The sequence below is a fragment of the Giraffa tippelskirchi genome, chromosome 2 (genome assembly GCF_054371585.1).
Source record: "Giraffa tippelskirchi isolate mGirTip1 chromosome 2, T2T-mGirTip1v1.2.pri, whole genome shotgun sequence".
Lineage (NCBI taxonomy): Eukaryota > Metazoa > Chordata > Mammalia > Artiodactyla > Giraffidae > Giraffa > Giraffa tippelskirchi.
The window spans coordinates 149,453,749-149,468,573 of record NC_137276.1 but is presented as its reverse complement, the minus strand read 5'-3'; the positions used below and the strand labels follow the sequence as shown (position 1 = coordinate 149,468,573).

The window sequence follows — 14,825 nt, the reverse complement described above, 5'->3', positions numbered from 1 at the left end:
ACAGAAAACAACTTTTAATTGACATAAAACTTAATATAAATAAGAATATTGTAAAAATGCTCAGAACTAGAATTATAAACAAATATATATTAAAACATTATTTCACTGGTGAGGTCCCGGTCTGATCCCTCCTCCTGAAACTAAAATCCAAGCCCTGTGGTGTGGCCAAGGAGAAAAGAAATATAAGAAAATTTAAAAAATAATTTTAAAAAACATCACTTATATACCACTTTCCCTCTCTCTGAATGATAAAGGTTTAAAAGTTTCATGAAATTAGTGTTAGAAGCAATTTGGAAAATGGCCATGTTGATACACAAATATGTAAATTGATGAAACTTCTTTGGAGACATATTTTTTAATAGTATGAACATTTAAATTAATGATACCATTTAAGCTAGCAGTTCAATTTGTAAGAATTTATCCTACAGATATACTCAATAATGTTGCAAGATTGTTCATAGGAATTTTCACAGGTGGAAGCAACACACAAAAACAATTAAGAAAAAAATAAATGAAAGAGGAAAAGAAATAAAAGCCAGCAAAACCTATGCTTACCCTGACAGAATAGTAATTAAAACAACTTTATCCACAAAATTGATTAATATGCGCCCATTAAAAGGAATGGGATAGAGTTACAGTTCCCAAATTGTGCAACAACAGACACTAGGACATGAGAGTGAATTCACAGAAGTACCTGAGGATACGTTGCATTTTTGGGTAAACACAGTAATGTTTAACACCTGTTGGACTTTGTGCACACAGCTATCTCAAGGTAGTTCAATTTCAATATTAGGTCATGCTACATTCCATTTGGTGATTCCATATCTTTCAAACATGAGTTTTTAGCAATTCCTGTAACAATAAAGCAAAAATCAATATAGAACAGGAAATGAGGGTGGCAATGTCCACTGTGATTCCAGGAGAGGTGTGTAGTGACCAACGTGGGTGCATGTCCCATTAGCAAGAAATTGGATTATTCAAGAGTGAGATCAAAGTATTTTTTCTGCTAGTTTACGCTTCATTTTCCACCTATGTATTGAATTGTTGTGACATAAATGCTTCCTAAGTTTTGACATCTTACTACTTAATAACAGAATCATTAGGTATTTATTTGGGCAGTGTAGTGAGTACTGAGTTACTGAGAATGCTATGAACCAAGAATGCTTGGGAAGTTTTGAAGTAAAGAGTACATCTATATTTGCAAAGATGGAAAGCTCTTTTACATATATTGTTAAGAGAAATAAGCTGCAGAATAGTATGTTTGTGGGAGGGGGGAGAATTGGTTTCTTATGTTTTTCTTTCATGTGCATATACTACCTTTTATAATTTTTTAAAATTGCTATTTTTAAAATAAAGTAACATCCTCCCCCACAAAAAAATGATCAAAATATCAACTGCCAAGAACCTATGGTAAGGTATCTCAAATTTGTATTATTTTTCTCTTGCTTCATAAAAAACAAATTACCACAGTTTTAGTTTTAAAGCAGCACAATTTCTCCTGTCAGAATATGTATTCTACCACGCCTTCCCTCCTGTACATAGATCTTCTCCATCACTTGAGGCCTTAAAAGACTGAAGATTCCCTAAAAGGAAGGAATTCTGTATCCAGACTGCCCTCTTACTCAAGACTACCACATCAACTACTGTCAAGACTTCCAGCTTGAGGGGTGGGAGAATGTCTTTGGTTATTCAAAAGGAGACTTAACACCAGAGTATATGCTAATGCGGTGATTTAAGTTGGAGCTCCTAGATAGCCTCAGGATAGGGGTGGTTGCCAGAAAGGCTAAGGAACAATTACAGAAGGTTTGGGTTTTCGGCCCCAGCTCAAACTCTGGGAAGGAGAAAGGACAGACAGGGAAGCTGGAAATTAAAGCTGTTTAAAAACTCTTGAACAAGGACATTTGATGATTATTCTGGTTGGTGAACACATCCCACCTGCTGGAAGGGTGGAGTATCTTAGTTCCCTAAGAACTTTTTACCTCTTTATGTGGCTATTCATCTGTAATATCCTTTATAAGAAGCTAGTTGTAGTTCAGTCGCTCAGTCATGTCTGACTCTTTGCAACACCATGGACTGCAGCACACCAGGCTTTCCTCCCTGTCCTTCACCATCTCCCGGTGCTTGCTCAAACTCATGTCCTTTGAGTCGGTGATACCATCCAACCATCTCGTCCTTTGTCATCCCCTTTTCCTCTTGCCTTCGGTCTTTCCCAGAATCAGGGTCTTTTCTGATGAGTCAGCCTTTTGCATCAGGTGGCCAAAGTATCGGAGCTTTGGCTTCAGCATCAGTCCTTCCAATGAATATTCAGGATTGAGTTCCTTTAGGACTGACTGGTTTGATCTCCTTGCAGTCCAAGGGACTCTCAAGAGTCTTCTCCAACACCACAGTTCAAAAGCATCAATTCTTCAGTGCTCAGCCTTCTTTTTAGTCCAACTCTCACATCCATACATTACTACTGGAAAAACCATAGCTTTGACTAGACAGACCTTTGTCAGCAATGTAATGTCTCTGCTTTCTAATATGCTGTCTAGGTTGGTCATAGCTTTTCTTCCAAGGAGCAAGCATCTTTTAATTTCATGGCTTGCAGTCACCATCTGCAGTGATTTTGGAGCCCAAGAAAATAAATTCTCTCACTGTTTCCATCGTTTCCCCAGCTATTTGCCATGAAGTGATGGGACCATATGCCATGATCTTTGTTTTTTGAATGTTGAGTTTTAAGCCAGCTTTTTCACTCTCTTCTTTGACTTTCATCAAGAGGCTCTTTAGTTCCTCTTCACTTTCTGCCATTAGGGTGGTGTTATCTGCATATCTGAGGTTATTGATATTTCTCCAGACAATCTTGATTCCAGCTTGTGCTTCATCCAGTCTGGCATCTCATATGATGTACTCTGCACATAAGTTAAATAAGCAGGATGACAATATACAGCCTTGATGTACACCTTCCCCAATTTTGAACCAGTTCGTTGTTCCATGTCTGGTTCTAACTGTTGCTTCTTGACCTGAATACAGGTTTCGCAAACTGGTAAACATAAGTAAATGTTTCTGTGAGCTGCTCTAGTGAATTAATCAAACTTGAGGAAGAGGTTGCTGGAATCTCCAGTTTACAGGCTGATCTGAAGCACAGCTGACAACCTGAACTTGGAGACTGGCATCTGAAGTGAGAGCAGACTTGTGGGATTGAGTCTTTAACCTATGGGATCTGATGCTATCTCCAGGTAGTGTCAGAATTGAATTAAATTTGAAGGTGATGCAGTCTCTATTCACTTAGAATTGGAGAATTGTTGGTGTTGGAAAAAACATCTGAGAGAGTAACCTGTTTTACTCAAAATCTATCAGCATTTAAATGTCAATCATATCTTTAAATGAATAAATCAGGTCCATGGGGTTGCAAAAGTGAAAGTGAAGTTGCTCAGTCATGTCCAACTCTTTGCGACCCCATGGACTATAGCCTACCAGGCTCCTCTAGCCATGGGATTTTCCAGGCAAGACTACTGGAGTGGGTTGCCGTTTCCTTCTCCAGGAGATATTCCCGACCCAGGGATTGAACCTGGGTCTCCCATATTGTAGGCAGACGCTTTACCGTCTGAGCCACCAGGGAAGTCCATGGGGTTAAAAAGATTTGGACAACATTTAGAGACTGAAAAACAGCAACACATCTTTAAAATACTTTCACAGTCACATCTATACTTGTGTTTGATTAAACAACTGGGCATCATATCCTAGCCAACTTGATACATAAAATTAACCATCATAGTCTCTGACCTTTAAACTCCCTTTTAAAGGGCTCACCTGATTAGGTTAGGCCCACCCAGGATAATCTTTTTCTATTAATTTTGAGGTCAATTTCTTCAAAACCTTAACTGCATCTTCAAAATTTTACCTTTGCCATATTCTACTGGTTAGCAGCAAGTTATTGGTTCAACCCATACAAAAACATGGACAACCTGGGAACAAGAATTATGAAGGCCATCTTAGAATTCTGCCTCTGTGTGTGTATGTGTGTGTGTGTGTGTGTGTGTTATGTGTGTGTGCTCAGTCATGTCTGACTCTTTTTTGAACCTATGGACTGCGGCCTTCCAGGCTCCTCTGTCCTTGGGATTTCCCAGGCAAGAATACCGAAGTGGGTTGCCATTTCCTTCTCCAGGGGATCTTCCCAACCCAGGATTGAACCCACGTCTGTTGTATCTCCTGCATTGGCAGACAGATTCTTTACCACTAGCACCACCTGGGAAGCTCCTAATTCTGCCTACAACAAAGTAAAGAGAGCACAACCTAGCGGTGACTCTCAGAATCTGTGAAGCACAGCTTTTACAAGCCAACCTCTCTCCAAACTATTTCTCTCATTTATTCATTCATTCGTTTATCCATTAATTCATGTGGAAGAAAACCAAGCACATAGTAAACAGTATTGACTGCTGTCATTTTTATTTTTTATGGTTTAAACAATTATTGATAGTATATGCTCAGTGCTAGGTCTAGTATATACCAGGTACTCAACAAATGATTGTGATGGTGTCAGATGATCAACAAACCATTTTAAGTTTAGAAGTAGGGACGTCACTTGATCACCTTTGGGTTTTAGAAAGAGAATTTTTATCAGTAAAGAGGAAGATTTAAAAATCACAGTAGAGAAGGCAGAAACCAGTTAAGTCTATTGCAAGCATAGAGGAGAGATAAGTAGAGCCTGAACTAAAGCAATGAAAGTGGAGAAAAAGAGATAGAACTGAGATATTTTAAATGTTGAAGAACTAGAAACTATTTGCTAGAGATGATGAGCAATGAGCAGAAACTCAAGGATAAATTTACTTAGATAATTGGGTACATAATCATGCCATTAATTTAAAACATAAGGGAAGCTCCGTGGAGGGAGATAAGAAGTTCTGTTGGAGAAATAATTGCTTTGGAGGGGTCTTCAAAACATTCAGTGAAGATTTTAGTAGAAGTCTACAGTAGAGATTAAGTTTCAGAGTCAGATAAACTTAATCTCTGGAGACTCCAGTGAATATTTAGCATTTAAGGAAAGCTGATGAGATTTCCTAGGTAAAGTTTTTAAGAGAAATTAGAATAAGAATAAACGCAATTTATAAATGGGACTATTTGGGAAAAGAGGCTACAGACCACAGGAGAATATATTATCCTATTAATATAGACTAAGCAATGCAATGCAGGAGACACAGGAGATGAGGGATTGACCCCTGGGTCAGGAAGATCCCCTGGAGGAGGAAAATGGCAACCCTCTCCAGTATTCTCGCCAAAAATATCCCATGGACAGAGGAGCCTGGTGGGTCACAGTCCATGGGGTTGCAAAGAGTTGGACACAATTGAGCGACTAAGCAGCAGCAACTATTTAATAATAATATCAATAAAATAGGAAACAAAGTGTCTGACTAACATAAACTAGACATAGATTCCCCTACAGCAATGATTTATTTCTGCTTCTGCACATTAGCAGGCTTAGTATTCAAAATATTGTGAGTGGGCTCTAAATATGAATGAATGCATTCGATAGGACAGGGATTCCCCAGTGGCTGAAGCAGTACAGAATCCACCTGCAATGCAGGAGACACAGGTTTGATCCCTGGATCCAGGAGGATCCCCTGGAGAAGAAAATGGCAACCCACTCCAGTATTCTTACTAGGGAAATCCTGTGAACAGAGGAGCCTGGCGGGCTACAGTCCATAGGGTTGCAGAGTCGGACACAACTGAGCATGCGCACACACAGGCCATGCATCAGGAATAATAAAAATAAATACCTCAGCTATGTAACAACATGGAAAATGCTTAACCATATATGAATAAAAACTAAAGTAGGGTGTAAAAGTTGATCTGCACAGTGATTACAACTATGTAAAACTTGCACAAATAGGTAAGAATAAAATGAGCTTAAACAAATGAAAAAAGTTTAATTTGTTAGGGTGATTGGAATGTTGCTTTTTTCTCTGTATTTAATTGGAGTTAGATTCATTCCCTGGTGGCTCAGATGGTAAAGAATTCGCCTGCAGTGTGGGAGACCTGGGTTTGATTCCTGGGTTGGGAAGATCCTCTGGAGAAGGGAACTGGCTACCCACTCCAGTATTCTGGCCTGGAGAATTCCATGGACAGAGGAGCCTGACAGGCTACAGTTCATGGGGTTGCAAGGAGTCAGACACAACGAGTGACTTTAACTTTCACTTTACATACTGTAAGTAAACTGTGAAAGCATATCGAACTAGAAGGCAAGAGAACTCTCCGTGCAGGCCTAATTCTATTGTGATGTCAGTTCACCTCTCTGAGGGAGTGTTGCTGTGCTGAAACTCAAAAAAGTTGATTCCAGATTTAATCAGGTAGAAAGAGGACAGTAGTAAAGGGGACAATATACTAGTCAGAGAAAAAAAGATTATATGAAGGCCCCAAGGGCAGAATGACTGGAGCATAGAGTACAGGGAAGATGTGGCAAGACATAACTTAGCTAGAGATCCCAAGCAAACAACCAAGGGCTTTAAATTTTATATGAAGGACAGTGGGAACCTATTAAAGGTAGAATAAACAAAGATGTGGCTCTCACAAGACTAGAAGCTCAGGCTGGAGAGCACACAGTTTCATCAAAATGTATGATGTTCCACATTCATTTTATATTTTCCTATAGCCCGGTCTAAGAATGACAATATTTTCCCAATTTTTTTTTGATTCACTGTTTGTCCCCAGATTTAGCCAATGACAACCTCTCCAAGTGGGCTTGTGAGTTCTTTTAGTGTGGCTCATCAATGTTTGAGCAAAATGTACTTTCTTGCACAAGTTGTTCTAGACTCACCTTATTCTTTCCAGTGGTGGTGGAGTCAACTATTTCTTCAAGGAACCCTGGCTCCTTTTATTAGGGAATTACATTTAAAAATTAAGGTCTGAATGGTAAAAATATATCTTATCATTTTATTTATTTCCATTCATTTCAGTTTCTCAGTCGTATCCAACTCTTTCTGACCCCATGGTTTGCAGCACACCAGGCTTCCCTGTCCATCGCCATCTCCCAGAGCTTGCTCAAACTCATGTCCATTGAGTTGATGATGCCATCCAACCATCTCATCCTTTGTCACCCACTTCTCTTCCTGCCTTCAGTCTTTCCCAGAATCAGAGTCTTTTTCAATGAGTCAGTTCTTCACATCAGGTGGCCAAAGTATTGGAGTTTCACCTTTAGCATCAGTCCTTCCAATGAATATTCAGGGTTATTTCTTTAAGATTGACTGGTTTGATCTCCTTGCAGTCCAAGGGACTCTCAAGAGTCTTCTCCAACACCACAGTTCAAAAACATCAATTCTTTAGCATACAGCTTTCTTTCTTTCTTTTTTATTTAAAAAAAAAAAAGTGGCTTTGGAGGCATTGCATGGTCTGTGGGATCTTAGTTCCACAGCCAGGGATTGAACTCGTGCCTCTGGCAGGGAAAGCACAAAGTCTTTAACACTAGGCTGCCACAGAATTCCAAAATTCTTTTAAAATATGAAATTTCATCAAAGACAGTTTTAGAGACTAAACTTGTTTTTAGTACTTCAGAGTTTTATTCTCAGGTATAAAAGATGAGATAGGATGTTATGGACTCCAAAAATTTCCTTTTTGGACTTTGGTAGTTCTGAAAACTAGAAGTTAGCTTGTTGTAAACGTGGACTTGATCTTAGACTTTCATTGTAGTTTAGTATTGTAGCAAAGAATTTGAGAAACACATGCAATTATTTGTATCAACTTTAATCTATTTTTCCGTAACTATTAAAGGAGAAAAACACAACTACTTTCTAATAGTGTGCTTCCCTCCCATCAACGCTTAGGCCAAAGCATCTTAACATTTAAATAAATCCTTCTTAGTACAAAGTACTCTAGTCTATTTCTTATTACTTTGTTTTACAGTTTTAAAAATGTTAATAATGATCTGTTGAATTGATTCTATGATCTGACAATGAATCAGACTAAGAATTTTTTAAAAGTACAAAATGCCCATGATGATTTCAAATAATTGAGTTTCATATTTAAAATATTGATTCTAACAGTAATACTATTCTCGAGTTTATTAATAATGGCTGAGCACTCATTACATGCCAGACACTATACTCAGCATCTTTATGTATATTGCTTCATTCAATCCTCTCATTAGCCCTTAGAGGTGGCAATTATTATTTTTCATTTAAAAAAAACAGAAAACTAAAGCTCAGAGATGTTAATTGAAACCATATAACAAAATCAAGGATCAAGTTAGACTTTAAAGTCAGTCTTTCCGATTCTAAAGTTTATGCCCTTAACTGCTATATTACAACATCTTAGTAGTATTAGCAAGCTAATTAAGATGGAATGTGCATAAGAGTTTGATGATAAGAGTTGCCTAAAGAAGATGGTGAAGGAAGTCAGCTTACCAGTAGAAAAATGATGTGATAACTTGAGGTTAAAATAGGAATCTAAACTTGAGAACCATATCTTGTCTATTGACCTTCTGAACATCCTTTCACTTTTCTTAGTCACCACTGGTGCTACCAGATCTCAGACTTTCAGTTCTGGACTCTCCTCAGAGCACACAGGACACCCTCTTTTTCTTTTTCAAAATTATATAGCTCCTCTTTTTAATTAATTAATTTTATTTTTGGCTGTGCTGGTCTTTGCTGCTGCTCTCAGTCTTTCTCTAGTTGTGGCAAGTGGGGACTACCCTTCATTGCGGTGCACAGGCTTCTCATTGCTGTGGCTTCTTTTGTTGAGGAGCATGGGCTCTAGGGTGCACGGGCTTCAGCAATTGTGGCACACGGGCTTAGTTCCCCTGCAGCATGTTAAATCTTCCCGGATCAGGGATCAAACCCATGTGCCTTGCATTGGCAGGCAGATTCTTAACCACTGGACCACCAAGGAAGTCCAGATATCTCCTCTTAAGCTTTTCTTTTTGCCAAAATTTTATCTAATTTAAAGAATCAATTATTTCTCAAGGAATTTTAGAAAACTGCTGTGTCCCACTTCCACCTGTAATCATTTCCCCTTTCCCATGGACAACCACTTTTAACTTTTTAGCTTATTATTTTGCCATCTTTTATATTTCTAAAATCAGATTGATTATATTCTTTGCAGCCAAAGATGGAGAAGCACTATACAGTCAGCAAAAACAAGACTGGGAGCAGACTGTGGCTCAGATCATGAACTGCTTATTGCCAAATTCAGACTTAAATTGAAGAAAGCAGGGAAAACCACTAGTCCATTCAGGTATGACCTAGATCAAATCCTTTATGAGTATACAGTAGAAGTGACAAATAGATTTAAGGGACTAGATCTGATAGACAGAGTGCCTGATGAACTATGGACAGAGGTTCGTGACATTGTACAAGAGACAGGAATCAAGACAATCCACATGGAAAAGAAATGCAAAAAAGCAAAATGGCTGTCTTAGGAGGCCTTACAGATAGCTGGGAAGAGAAGAGAAGTGAAAAGCAAAGGAGAAAAGGAAAGATATTCCCATCTGAATGCAGAGTTCCAAAGAATAGCAGGGAGAGATAAGAAAGCCTTCCTCAGCGATCAGTGCAAAGAAATAGAGGAAAATAACAGATTGGGAAAGACTAGAGATCTCTTCAAGAAAATTAGAGATACCAAAGGAACATTTCATGCAAAGACAGGCTCGATAAAGGACAGAAATGGTATGGACCTAACAGAAGCAGAAGATATTAAGAAGAGGTGGCAAGAATACACAGAAGAACTGTACAAAAAAGATCTTCATGACCCAGATAATCACGATGGTGTGATCACTCACCTAGAGCCAGACATCCTGGAATGTGAAGTCAAGTGGGCCTTAGAAAGCATCACTACGAACAAAGCTAGTGGAGGTGATGGAATTCCAGTTGAGCTATTTCAAATCCTCAAAGGTGATGCTGTGAAAGTGCTTCACTCAATATGCCAGCAAATTTGGAAAACTCAGCAGTGGCCACAGGACTGGAAAAGGTCAGTTTTCGTTCCAATCATTTCATGGGAAATAGATGGGGGAACAGTGGAAACAGTGTCAGACTTTATTTTTTTGGGCTCCAAAATCACTGCTGATGGTGATTGCAGCCATGAAATTAAAAGACGCTTACTCCTTGGAAGGAAGGTTATGGCCAACCTAGATAGCATATTTAAAAGCAGAGACATTGCTTTGCCAACAAAAGTCCGTCTAGTCAAGGCTATGGTTTTTCCAGTGGTCATGTATGGATGTGAGAGTTGGATGGTGAAGAAAGCTGAGCGCCGCAGAATTGATGCTTTTGAACTGTGGTGTTGGAGAAGACTTTTGAGAGTCCCTTGGACTGCAAGGAGATCCAATCAATCTATCCTAAAAGAGATCAATCCTGGGTGTTCACTGGAAGGACTGATGTTGAAGCTGAAATTCCAATACTTTGGCCACCTCATGCGAAGAGTTGACTCATTGGAAAAGACCCTAATGCTGGGTAGGATTGGGGGCAGGAGGAGAAGAGGATGACAGAGGATGAGATGGTTGGATGGCATCGCTGACTCGATGGACATGGGTTTGGGTAGACTCTGGGAGTTGGTTATGGACAGAGAGGCCTGGCGTGCTGCAATTCATGGGGTCGCAAAGAGTCGGACATGACTGAGCGGCTGAACTGAACTGACTGATATTTCTAAATCATATGTGGGCATTATCTATTGACTTCTCTCTGTTGAAGAGGAGTTCTTGGGTCTCTTCTTTTTCCTGCCTCACCGATAACATGCATCCTTTCTGTTGTTTTTCCTTCAGTTTAATCTTATTGAAATTTAGCTTATATCAATTATCTATTTATCTATTCATATATTCAGAGCTGACTCATAAGACAATGAGGATTTAAGGATGACTTTATACTTTTCCTAGAGTTTAACTTTTTAACTTAATATTCTATTTATCAGGAATTCAATTCCAATGTGTCTCCCAGAGATGCTTTTACCTTGTCTGAGCTAGACTGCTTATACCCTTCACCAGATACACAGCTATCATTCTGAGATCTCCCTTCATCAACATCCTGGGGATTAATTTCACCTCTCTCCTGCATTAGTGTTTCTTGTTTACCTCAGTTGCTTCCTCAGAAAAGATGCAAGGGAGTAAATATTTCTATGTTTTAAAGTATTTTTATTCTACTTCATAGCTGATTACAGTTTGACTGGCTATAAAATTCTAAATTGGAAATCATTTGCCTTCAGGCATTTGAAGTGCATTGCTCAAGTATCTATTTGTTTCCAATGTTGCTACTGAAAAGTCTAAAGAAACCCTAACCCCCTATCTTTTGTGTGGGGTCATTCTTTTAACTACAGAAGGGAGTGGCAAACAACTTCAGTTATCTTGCCTTAAGAACTCCATGAACAGTATGAAAATGTAAAAAGATAGAACACTGAAAGATGAACTCCCCAGGTTGGTAGGTGCCCAAAATGTTACTGGAGATCAGTGGAGAAATAACTCCAGAAAGAATGAAGGGATGGAGCCAAAGCAAAGACAGCAGCTGGTTGTGGATATGACTGGTGATAGAAGCAAGGTCTGATGCTGTAAAGAGCAATATTGCATAGGAACCTGGAATGTTAGGTCCATGAATCAAGGCAAATTAGAAGTGGTCAAACAGGAGATGGCAAGAGTGAACATTGACATTCTAGGAATCAGTGAACTAAGATGGACTGGAATGGGTGAATTTAACTCAGATGACCATTATATCTACTACTGTGGGCAGGAATCCATTAGAAGAAATGAAGTAGACATCATAGTCAACAAAAGAGTCTGAAATGCAGTACTTGGATGCAATCTCAAAAATGACAGAATGATCTCTGTTCATTTCCAAGGCAAACCATTCAGCATTATGGTAATCCAAGTCTATGCCCCAACCAGTAACACTGAAGAAGCTGAAGTTGAACAGTTCTGTGAAGACCTACAAGACCTTTTAGAACTAACAGCCAAAAGAGATGTCATTTTCAATACAGGGGACTGGAATGCAAAAGTAGGAAGTCAAGAAACACCTGGAGTAACAGGCAAATTTGGCCTTGGAGTACAGAATGAAGCAGGGCAAAGTCTAACAGAGTTTTCCCAAGAGAACGCACTGGTCATAGCAAACACCCTCTTCCAACAACACAAGAGAAGACTCTACACATGGACATCACCAGATGGTCAGTACCGAAATCAGATTGATTATATTCTTTGCAGCCAAAGATGGAGAAGCTCTATACGGTCAGCAAAAACAAGACTGGGAGCTGACTGTGGCTCACATCATAAACTCCTTATTGCCAAATTCAGACTTAAATTGAAGAAAGTAGGGAAAACCACTAGACCATTGAGGTATGACCTAAATCAAATCCCTTATGATTATGCAGTGAAAGTGAGAAATAGATTTAAGGGACTAGATGCAATAGACAGAGTGCCTGATGAACTATGGATGGAGGTTTGTGACATTGTACAGGAGACCGGAATCAAGACCATCCCCATGAAAGAGAAATGCAAAAAAGCAAAATGGCTGACAGAAGAGGCCTTACAAATAGCTGTGAAAAGAAGAGAAGCAAAAAGCAAAGAGAAAAGGAAAGATATACCCATTTGAATGCAGAGTTCCAAGCAATAGCAAGGAGAGATAAGAAAGCCTTCCTCAGCGATCAATGCAAAGAAATAGAGGAAAACAATAGAACAGGAAAGACTAGAGATCTCTTCAAGAAAATTAGAGATATGAAGGGAACATTTCATGCAAAGATGGGCTCAATAAAGGACAGAAATGGCTTGGACCTAACAGAAGCAGAAGATATTAAGACGAGGTGGCAAGAATACACAGAAGATCTATACAAAAAAGGTCTTCACGACCCAGATAATCACTATGGTGTGATCACTCACCTAGAGCCAGACATCCTGGAACGTGAAGCCAAGTGGGCCTTAGGAAGTATCACTACAGACAAAACTAGTGGAGGTGATGGAATTCCAGTTGAGCTATTTAAAATCCTGAAAATGATGCTGTGGAAGTGCTACACTCAATATGTCAGCAAATTTGGAAAACTCAGCAGTGGCCACAGGACCGGAAAAGGTCAGTTTTCATTACAATCCCAAAGAAAGGCAATGCCAAAGAATGCTCAGACTATTGCACAATTGCACTCGTCTCACACGCAAGTAAAGTAATGCTTAAAATTCTCCAAGCCAGGCTTCAGCAATAGGTGAACCGTGAACTTCCAGATGTTCAAGCTGGCTTTAGAAAAGGCAGAGGAAGCAGAGATCAAATTGCCAACATGCGCTGGATCATCGAAAAAGCAAGAGGGTTCCAGAAAAACATCTACTTCTGCTTTATTGACTATGCCAAAGCCTTTGACTGTGTGGATCACAATAAACTGTGGAAAATTCTGAAAGAGATAAGAATACCAGACCACCTGACCTGTCTCTTGAGAAACCTGTATTCAGTCAGAAAGCAACAGTTAGAACTGGACATGGAACAACAGACTGGTTCCAAATAGGAAAAGGAGTACATCAAGACTGTATTTTGTCACCCTGCTTACTTAACTTATATGCAGAGCACATCAAGAGAAACCCTGGGCTGGCTGAAGCACAAGCTGGAATCAAGATTGCCGGGAAAAATATCGATAATCTCAGATATGCAGATGACACCACCCTTATGGCAGAAAGTGAAGAAGAACTAAAAAGCCTCTTAATGAAAGTGAAAAAGTTGGCTTAAAGCTCCACATTCAGAAAACTAAGATCATGGCATCTGGTCCCATCACTTCATGGGAAATAGATGGGGAAACACTGGAAACAGCGGCTGACTTTATTTTTCTGGGCTCCAGAATCACTGCAGATGGTGATTGCAGCCATGAAATTAAAAGACGCTTACTCCTTTGAAGGAAAGTTATGACCAACCTAGACAGTTTATTTAAAAGCTGAGACATTACTTTGTCAACAAAGGTCCGTCTCTTCAAGGCGATGGTTTTTTCAGTAGTCGTGTGTGGATGTGAGAGTTGGACTATAAAGAAAGCTGAGTGCCAAAGAACTGATGCTTTTGAACTGTGGTGTGGAGAAGACTCTTGAGAGTCCCTTGGACTGCAAGGAGATCCAACCAGTCCATACTAAAGGAGATCAGTCCTGGGTGTTCATTGGAAGGACTGATGTTAAGCTGAAACTCCAATATTTTGGCCACCTGATGTGAAGAGCTGACTCATTTGAAAAGACCCTCATGCTGGGAAAGATTGAAGGCAGGAGGAGAAGGGGACGACAGAGGATGAGATGGTTAGATGGCCTCACCAACTCAATGGACATGAGTTTGGGTAAATTCTGGGAGTTGGTGATAGACAGGGAGGCCTGGCATGCTGCAGTTCATGGGGTTGCAAAGAGTCAGACACAACTGAGCGACTGGACTGAACTGATTCTTTTAACTATTTTTGTCTCAAATATTCTGGAGTTTCATGATGATGTACTTTGATGTGACTCTATTTATATCTATGTGATGCACAGAAGGTATTGTGTGTCTTTCTTTTTGGGTCATGTTCCTGAATTATTTCATTGACACTTTCCCTCTCACTTTTCTCTGTTCTTGCTCTTAGAATGAATAGAATGCTTACTATTTGGATGTGGTATCTCCTAAACTGATACTCTTAATTTTCTTATCTTTTCTCTCCTAGTGCACATTCCTTAATATTTTTGCTCTATTTTCTGGAAGATTTCTGCAACTTCTCTATTGCGTTTTTCATTTTTGCTATCATACTTTTAAATTCCAGAGCGTCTTTCTAATTTTCTAATATCAATAAATTATATAATTGCCTTAGCCCATTTGTGGTATAACAAAATATCACAGATTGAGTGGCTTATAAGAAAAAAATTTATCGCTCTTCTGGAAGCTAGGATGTCCAAGACCGTGGTGCTGATGAAT

The 14,825-nt window shown here is 39.3% G+C and overlaps 2 long non-coding RNA genes across 2 annotated transcripts in view; both read left to right on the top strand.

The window, feature by feature from the left end:
- Window positions 1-6,269: 6,269 nt before the first annotated feature.
- On the top strand, window positions 6,270-12,480 carry LOC145538667 (uncharacterized). Its single transcript, XR_014077158.1, has 2 exons — window positions 6,270-6,323; window positions 9,070-12,480. It is a non-coding gene; the product is annotated as an uncharacterized LOC145538667 (long non-coding RNA).
- Window positions 12,481-14,115: 1,635 nt separating this feature from the next.
- LOC145538668 (uncharacterized) overlaps window positions 14,116-14,825 on the top strand; it is an 89,905-nt gene continuing 89,195 nt past the window's right edge. Inside the window, exon 1 of the long non-coding RNA XR_014077159.1 lies at window positions 14,116-14,223. This is a non-coding gene — a long non-coding RNA (uncharacterized LOC145538668). The remainder of the gene's footprint in view (window positions 14,224-14,825) is intronic.